At 35.1% G+C, this 9,538-nt stretch overlaps 3 non-coding genes across 3 annotated transcripts; all 3 read left to right on the forward strand.

Annotated features, from left to right (window-relative positions):
• Positions 1-3,281: 3,281 nt before the first annotated feature.
• LOC125047341 lies at positions 3,282-3,387 on the forward strand. Its single transcript, XR_007116730.1, has one exon. It is a non-coding gene; the product is annotated as a U6 spliceosomal RNA (small nuclear RNA).
• Positions 3,388-6,831: 3,444 nt separating this feature from the next.
• On the forward strand, positions 6,832-6,938 carry LOC125047358. Its single transcript, XR_007116741.1, has one exon. It is a non-coding gene; the product is annotated as a U6 spliceosomal RNA (small nuclear RNA).
• Positions 6,939-8,173: 1,235 nt separating this feature from the next.
• LOC125047331 lies at positions 8,174-8,280 on the forward strand. Its single transcript, XR_007116720.1, has one exon. It is a non-coding gene; the product is annotated as a U6 spliceosomal RNA (small nuclear RNA).
• The last annotated feature ends 1,258 nt before the right edge of the window (positions 8,281-9,538 follow it).

Raw genomic sequence — 9,538 nt, forward strand, 5'->3', positions numbered from 1 at the left:
AAGGTGCGATAGACTTCTCGTTGGCTTGAAGCGGTTTATTATAGAGAGAGTATGGTACAACGGACAGAGGTTCAGTCCGGTTAGCGAGCTGGAGGCTGTCTGACTGTCGCTCGCAGGCGACCTTCCTTTATACAGGTTGAACTAATAATTCATAAGGGTTGCGATGTACTAGGAAGTGTGGAGGAAAAGGAGTGATCGTGTAAACGGGGCGACGTCACGAGGCGGAAGGCCTGCGGATGTCGCATTCGCTGTCGTGTTGAGCGAAGGTTTCGTATGTAGGGATTAGTGTTACTGTAATAGATATGTGTTTTTTTTTAGGTTAATAGTGTTACGTGTATGGCAAAAGTAGGGTAAGGAAGGTGTCTGCTACGGGTAGTCTCAAGGACGTCCTTTAGGGTTATGGGTATAATGAGAAAACCTTAAGTTTACTTTAGTGGGCCTCTCTGTGAGAGATGTGGTGTGTATTGAGACGTGAAATGGGCCTTACAGTACGTGCATGCGTGTGTGTGTGTGTGTGTGTGTGTGTGAGTGAGTGTGTGTGTGTGTGTGTGTGTGTGTGTGTGTGTCTGTGTGTGTGTGTGCGTGCGTGCGTGTGTGTGTGTCAGTGTATGTGTGTGAGTGAGTGTGTGTGTGTGTATATATACATATATATATATATAATTTTTGTCGTTATTTTTTATTATTTACATTATTTTTTATTGGAAGTGGGTATGTTAGCAAGAGCAGTGGTTATACTCTGCGATCTGTTACAGCTGGTTTGTTTTGACAACTTATTGTGTTTTCAGAGTTGTCAATCGGCAGTGTTTGTTAATGTTTTAAAGGGCAATGTATGATTATCTAGAAGAAACCTTATACATTTTAAAATATTTTAACGGCTTGAATTTATTGTAAATTCATTCATGCTTGACACTCAGTAGAACCATTCGTATGAATTAACAACATAGTCACCCATATAATAACAGAACATAAATACGTTTTCTATTAATATATGCAAAAGAAAACGTTAAAAGGGGAAACTAATTTATTTCTATAGAAGTAACCTTTTTGTAAGGAGATCGATTAATACCAATATTTTTTTGAGTAAATACGAAAGTGAGAATATGAGTAAAAATAAGTGACGGAACAAATGTTTCTAAACTTCAATTAAACAATTAACATCCATTAGATAATGATGAGTATCCACAAATGATGATAATTAACTACATGGGTAGCTAAACGCGCACACACACACGCGCACACACACACACACACACACACACACACACACACACACACACACACACACACACACACACACACACACACACACACACACACACACACACACACACACACACACACACACACACACACACACACACACACACACACACACACACACATATATATACATAGTATAATTTTATATATGCAATTACATATATGATATAATTTTATATATGCAATTATATATATATATTTATATATATAATATAATTTTATATATGCAATTATATACATATATAATTAATGTATATATTTATATATATAATTACGTACATAAATACTTGTGTGTGCCTGTGTATACATGCATATGTATGTGTGTGTGTGTGTGTGTGTGTGTGTGTGTGTGTGTGTGTATTCGATATATATATATATATATATATATATATTATATATATTATATACATATGTATCATATATATATTATATATATATTATATATATATATATATGTATATATGTATATATATGTAATATATATATTCATCATGAATATGCATATATATATATATATATATATATATATATATATATTACATACATTTTATATATATATGTATATATATTAACATGAATATGTATATGTATATGTATATATATGTATGTGTATACATATGTGTGCGTGCATATGCATATACATATATATATATATATATATATATATATATATATATATATATATATGTATGTATGCATGTATGTGTATATACGTATATATACATAATATATATATTTACATATATGTTATATATATGTATATCATATATGTATATATTTCATATATTATATATATATATTTACCTGAATATGTGTGTATACACTTCTATATATGCAAATATATGTATATATGTGCATATACATACACACACATATATATATATATATATATATATATATATATATATATATATATATATATACACGCACATGTAGATGTGTGTGTGTATAGGCCTATATATAAGTATATATATGTATAAATATTTATATATATGTATGTATATATATACACATAAAATCATATGTGTGTGTGTGTATGTGCATGTGCATGTATACATATATATATATATATATATATATATATATATATGAACATAAATATTTATATATATGTATGTATATATATACACATAAAATCATATGTGTGTGTGTGTATGTGCATGTGCATGTATACATATATATATATATATATATATATATGAACATATATATGAACACATGTGTTCATATATATGTGTGTGTGCGCGCGTGTGTACATATATATATATATATATACACACATATGTTCATATACGTGTGTGTGTGCGCGAGCGTGCGTGTGTGTTTGTAACCCTGCAACACAGGTAGACTTATTCCTTTTATTCGTTCGTAGACAGTTTATCTGTTATCGACAAAAGAAAGAAAAATATCGCTATGGCGTTAAAAATTTACTTCGAGGCAATACATAAACTTCGAGTGTCTTTCCCGATCTCATTCCCTTTTCAGAGAGAAGGATGGGAAGGGATGGTTTATTCAATAATTACGTATCTTTTATTGTTTATTAATATATTTATACAACAGCGTAACTAGGGATCTATCTACTGGTGGGCAGCTGGTTATGCGGTGGGGGCAGAACACAAGCGGAGCTTATGGGTTTTATGCTGACGCTGAGGGATCTACCTATATCATACAGTCAGTGATATAACAAATTAAACAATCTATACATAAATTGAGCATTCAATGTACGAAATAGGATTTCAGCAGATACGTTACGGTTTCCACCAGCATCGCACTGTATATATCAACATATTAACCACAAAGAAATATACTGAAAATTGTTATTAGTTTTCAAGAGGGACAATGCACCAAGCCTTATTGTTAAGATCAGTGAAAGGCAAGTTTTATTACGTGAATTGATGTGAATAGCACGTATCGCATATAACTCATGTAACTCCAACTTTCGTTGACATTACATGTGTTGTTGTGTCTATGTGTGTGTGTCACCGGGAATTTCAAAATCTCCTAAAAGTTCCCAGTTTGTTGTACTTGCTTCGGCAGTACATATACTAAAATTGGAACGATACAGAGAAGATTAGCATGGCCCCTCGCAAGGATGACACGCAAAATCGTGAAGCGTTCCACATTTTTAATTGGATATGCTTCACTGTTCTTTCTTCAAAGTTAAATCCTTCTCTATAAAGTATATATCGTGTTATTTACCCTCTCCTGACAGATGCACATGGGTGGAGAGAGTTCGCGCTCCGACAAAGCGCTGTTGACACCTGGTACATTTTTCTGTCGCCGTGATTTATAGCCAAAGAATGCAGAAAGATATTTGCAAAGGTCTTTGCGCTTCAAGAATGACGTAATTTCACGCCAGTTTACTTATAGTTGATCGATGTTATCAAAAAAACTTTGATATATACTTTACGCAATACACCATATATATATTACATATATGCGTATATATGGTTAGTGAGTGCGCGCATGCATGTACGTGTGAACACGTATATAAATGTATGTGTGTGCCTATGCGTTTTGATGTATACAGTTATAAGTATATGTACACTATATAAGCTGACTACCTTACCTCATCTAAGTACATATTAAGTTTATTACTTGAGTCAAGCACAGACTCGGTGGCTTGGACTAGAGTATGGCTTGAGGTGGGGAGTACTGCTGCGGGATCACCCATGTTGATTGGGTGTCCGCACTAAGCTTGGCATCAATATGGTCACCCTTGGGGAGCCAAGGGCGTCCAGGTTGACTAAGGAGGTGTGAAACGGGTCAGGGGGGAAACCCAGCAGCCAAAAGCACCCGTGTCGAGCAGTAGTGGGATCACGCCCGAGAGTGTGTGGCTCGTAGTAGCCCTACCAACACAGGCAGTCTTAGTCCTTTTATCATTTCACGGAGATATAAACGATTCAGTAATCAGGTAATCTGAAACTAGTACATCTTTTTTTTCGCTTGTATTATATATTTCAATAATTTAGCAAGTAAAAAAAAAAAAAAAAAAAAAAAAAAATTGCTTAAATATTGCCACACTAATCTGAGTGTTCTTTAAAGTTCAATTAATGTTGCGCTAAAACACAGATATATATGTGTACTGCCGAAACGTACACACACCATATAACTCAGTCTTTCATTTATATTCGTAATAAATCTTGACATGACTCCCTTCTGAACTGAGAACATAATGGATTAGTTTCAGATTACTGAATCCTTTATATCTCCGTGAAATGGTAAAAGGACTAGGACTGCCTGTGTTGGTAGGGCTTCTACAAGCCACACACTCTCGGGCGTGATCCCACTACTGCTCGACACGGGTGCTTTTGGCTGCTGGGTTTCCCCCCCTGGCCCGTTTCACACTTCCTTAGTCAACCTGGACGCCCTTGGCTCCGCAAGGGTGACCATATTGATGCCAAGCTTAGTGCGGGCACTTAATCAATGTGGGTGATCCCGCAGCAGTAATCCCTATCGCAAACCATCCTATAGTCCAAGCCACCGAGTAGCCGGTTTACAGAGCCTCGCCACAGACTCCGGCCCTTGATATCGACCTTGACTCGAGTAATAAACTTAATATGTGCCTAGACGTAAACTAGTAAGCTTTTTTTCCTTGCTAAATTATTGAAATATGTAATACAAGTGGACGTAAAGTGATTAACATTTCAGTTTCATATTACCTGATTACTGAATCATTTATATCCGTGAAATGTTAAAAGGACTAAGTCTGCCTGTGTTGTTGGAGTTACTTCGAGCCCCACACTCTCGGGCTTGATCCCACTACTCGACACGGGTGCTTTTGGCTGCTGGGTTTCATATTCATATTTACACGCACACGCATCTACGTATCTATCTGTATTATATATAGTTTTGTGATACACACACAACGAATATATGTGTATATATGTATATATAATACATACATATTATTCAGCTATAAATTACAAGTTTAGATATGTGGAAAAACATGTATTTGTTATATATGGAAATATCATTTTTGCATTTCCCAAGTTGGAAGTAAATTGCGACGGCAAATAAATGCTTGAGGTGCCGTAAGTGCGACAGGGCCTTTGCAGCTTATGTTGCCCTTCCTTATCCTTTCGTTCAACACACTCGCTACTTTGGTTAAGTGGTATGTGTTTTTTCAAAAAGTGACATAATATCTGAAATTTGCCACTCTACAATGAATTGATAACTCACAAACTAAGGCGTTAATATACAGTTGGAAAGATCACGAATTTAACAGCCCATGTAAAGAACCCGTTTCCTCTGAAGACTGCTGCTTAAAGTGAACTCTGTAATTGCACAGTGATTTATTTTTAATGCAGTTGAAGATATTCATGCCCAATTTTCCTCTTCATGATAAATTCGTTAAGGACATTTAAAGTTCCCACACGTTAGGTCTGCCCCCCTCCCTCCATCCCTCTCATAACTCACCTTTCATTTTATAAATTTTAGTAATAAATAATCTTGATGTATTGCCCCTTGTCAAAACTGGAAACAAATTTAGATTTATTTATCTGTTCTTGTGTTTTGCTTGTTATTATGTTAAGATATAAGAAGCTGTTGCAAATGAATCGATGCATTAATTAATTAAAACACCTGTGCTTATTAAATAAATCTTATCTTCATAAAAAAGTTAACTCTTGGGCGTGAACCCACTTCTGCTCGGCACGGGTGCTTTTGGCTGCTGGGTCCCCCCCCCCCCCCCCCCCCCGGTTCAGTTCAAACCTTTTTAGTCAACCTGGACGCCCCTGGTTCCTCGAGAGTGACCAGAGATTAACAGAGCTTCGCCACAGACCCCAGATACTTTCCAAGTTGCTTGGAATATTTAAACTAGTTATCTAACAGTCATCGTTAACTTTCGTGGTTAATAATCGAAACATACATTGGTGCTCTATGACTATATCTATCGGCAATGCTCAAATCTCTGAACAAATAAAAATAGAAAGATAGATAAGATTAGAATTAAATTATGTTCATCAAAAGGGACGAATGAGAATTAAGCAACTTACAAAAGTAACTGTACCTAACGTATCTTTTCATTCGAAGTTTGCCTGAAAAATAAATCAAGAAATCTGAAATTGTGAATAACAGCAATATGGCTAATGACGCATTTTTTTTTTTTTTTTTTTTAAATGGCCTCCTAATCCCAAATTCAGCACGTGTTTTTTTTAGCTTTTATCTCATAGATTGGAAGAAGAAATTACAATCTAAACTTATGACTTTAGATAAATGGTTCATTCACCTTGTGTACTATTTCTTATTCCACCCCCCCCCCCCACACACACACAAACACACACACACGTACATATATACAAACAAATATACATACATATATGTGTGGGTATAAATATGTAAATACACACATATATATACATAAACACTTATATATGTGAGTATGTGTATACATATATATCAACAATCATGTAGACTTACTACCATTTTCAATGAAAGGCTGAATTTTATAAATATGGTTTAAAGTGAACAGTACGTATCTTTGGTATTGGCACCTAAACTAGGAGACATAAAGTACAGAAGCCATTAAATATGATCACCATTAAATTTTCCCATTAGTAAAATACTGACGTACTTGTTTCGGCAGTACATATACTAAAATTGGAACGATACAGAGAAGATTAGCATGGCCCCTGCGCAAGGATGACACGCAAAATCGTGAAGCGTTCCACATTTTTAATCGCATATACTTCACTGTTCTTGCTTCTGAGTTTTATTTTTGTCAAAAAATTATATAACGTGTTAATAAGTAAAGTACCCTCTCTGGCACGATGTACGTGGGTAGTGAGCGTAGACGAGGGCGACCGTTAAGAGCTACCGCGCGGAAAGTTAAAATATTAGTTTTGAGCCCTAAACCATCGAATACAAAACTTTACCCAATAAACCGATGTCATTCATTTATATGTTTGTTCATTTTATGGGACGCACAGTCACCCTAAACACAAGATGGCCCTATCTATGCACAAGTTGTGGCGATGATCGGCATTATTATGGCATTAAGAAGGCCAAATGAAGCGAATCGTGTATAATAACAAATACGTTCTTGGTTGAAGAGACGAGAGCAAGTGTATATTTCTGAGTCATTTTTTTTTAGGGGGAATATGACTCAAACAAACAGGCGAGCAACTAGTTATGAAATTAGAATAAGTACTAGATTTTTTTTTTTTTTTTTTGCCATAGTTTAATATTTACATATCTCGGCGCCCTTTTGCATAATAAAATGAGATGTGTTTTGCATCGATCGATTGGTTAAGTTCCAAGCAGATTTTCATACTTATGCAAGATCTTTTATATAAATGGATTGCAAATTACTAGGCAGTTAAAAGTTTCTAAGGATAAGTTTTATTACAATAATAAAACAAGCAAACTTCCAAGAACATAAAAACTATATATAAGTCATTTCCCCACTGCACTCCAACCGGAACCACTGTAATTTGATAATTAGGTAAATACTCTTGAATAATACGGTTAATTATATTATTACAAGTTGTTAGTGTTCCCATGATTACCCGGTGTCCCCCACCCAACACTAGGATACCTAATTCGTGTGTTAATGTGTCTTTTTTATATGACACCATGATATAAATACGTAAATATTATGCCGGATGTTTTATTGATCGTATCACAGTTATACTTGTATGACTTATCTATTTCTATATTTATGTACATATACCTATAGGCATATATGTGTGTGTGTGTGTACGTGCGTGTGTGTCTGTGAACACGCATATACACAGTATATATATATATACATTGTTACTATGCTCAATGAAAGGCTGCATTTTATAAAAATGAATTGATGTGGATAGCACCTATTTCATGTATCGGCAACTAAACTGGGCGACATAAAGTACGAAAAACAGCAAAAGTCACCGGCAAGAAGTTAAAAACTTCCAAAAATTTAGATATTGATGTACTTGCTTCGGCAGTACATATACTAAAATTGGAACGATACAGAGAAGATTAGCATGGCCCCTGCGCAAGGATGACACGCAAAATCGTGAAGCGTTCCACATTTTTAATCGTACATACTTCGCAATACTTGCTTCAGAGTTATAACTTTGTTAGTAAATTATATAGCGTATTATTAACTAAAGTGTCCTCTGGCCCGATGCACGCGGTAGCAAGCGTTCGCGCCCCGGCGTTCTAGACGTTTGGCAGGCTTCCTTTCCCATATATACACTACTTTTGAATGCAGTGCATCACACTAGTCTTAGGATAATTACATTTTTACAATGCCCCTCCTAAATTGTTAGGCATTACTTCCTGTCGTATTTCGCAGATGGTAACTTAAAACAGTGTATCGTATTTTTTTTTTTTTTTTTTTTTGCAGTCACTAAACACAAAACGTCCCCACCCACCCACAAGCTTTGGTAATGATCAACACTCATGGCTTATCGTACTTATTTTTTTTTTTTTTTAAATGTTTGTACATAAATTACAAATTCCTGGGTAGCTAAAAGATATTAGGAGTAGGTTTCATTACAACTACACAACGCATTCAAGCAAACTTCCATTGTGCAGTATTGAAATGATATATCAGTTAATGCCATGATTTCCCACGACACTTCAACCAAAAGCATTGCAAATGAATTAGGTAGATACCCTTGAATAACACGGTTATTTTATATAATTCCAAGTTGTGACTCCTGAGATGGAATGTCTCCTATGATTATCCGGTGCCCGTCACCCAACACCAAAATTCCCATTTTTTATGGATGGTTGTAATGTATTCAATTTCTGTACACCTTGTTTTATTTGACGCTATGAGTTATAGAAATATATCTTTTATACATATATATCTTTATATTTATAAATATATGTATATATATATACATATATAAATATATATATACATATACATATATCCATACATAGAGCGAAAGGGTTTTATAGTACGCAGCCAGCCAGATGTGACTCCTGAGGTGGAATATATTAGGTGCCCCTCAGCATTCATGGTTGTAATGTATTTGATTTGAAGATTTGATACTATGAGTTATAAAGGAGAAAGAAAAAGAAAACTTTGGTTTTATCGCCAAGAACATATTTTCCAGGATATTTTACTCGGGCATGCAACAGTTAGGCGTATATAAATCTCTTTATCAACTGATATTCGGGGGTCTGAGGAACTAAAGGGGGGAGGAGTGGGAGGAATCCTTAGTTTAAGGAAGGGAAGAAAAGCTAAGGGTAGCTAGCTACCTGAAGATTAAAGAAGTATAAGATAAAAAGGAGGGGGGCGATACCCCTTGCATGGTTTTTATGTTTTGGTTGCAACTGG

Source organism: Penaeus chinensis, chromosome 40, assembly GCF_019202785.1.
Source record: "Penaeus chinensis breed Huanghai No. 1 chromosome 40, ASM1920278v2, whole genome shotgun sequence".
Lineage (NCBI taxonomy): Eukaryota > Metazoa > Arthropoda > Malacostraca > Decapoda > Penaeidae > Penaeus > Penaeus chinensis.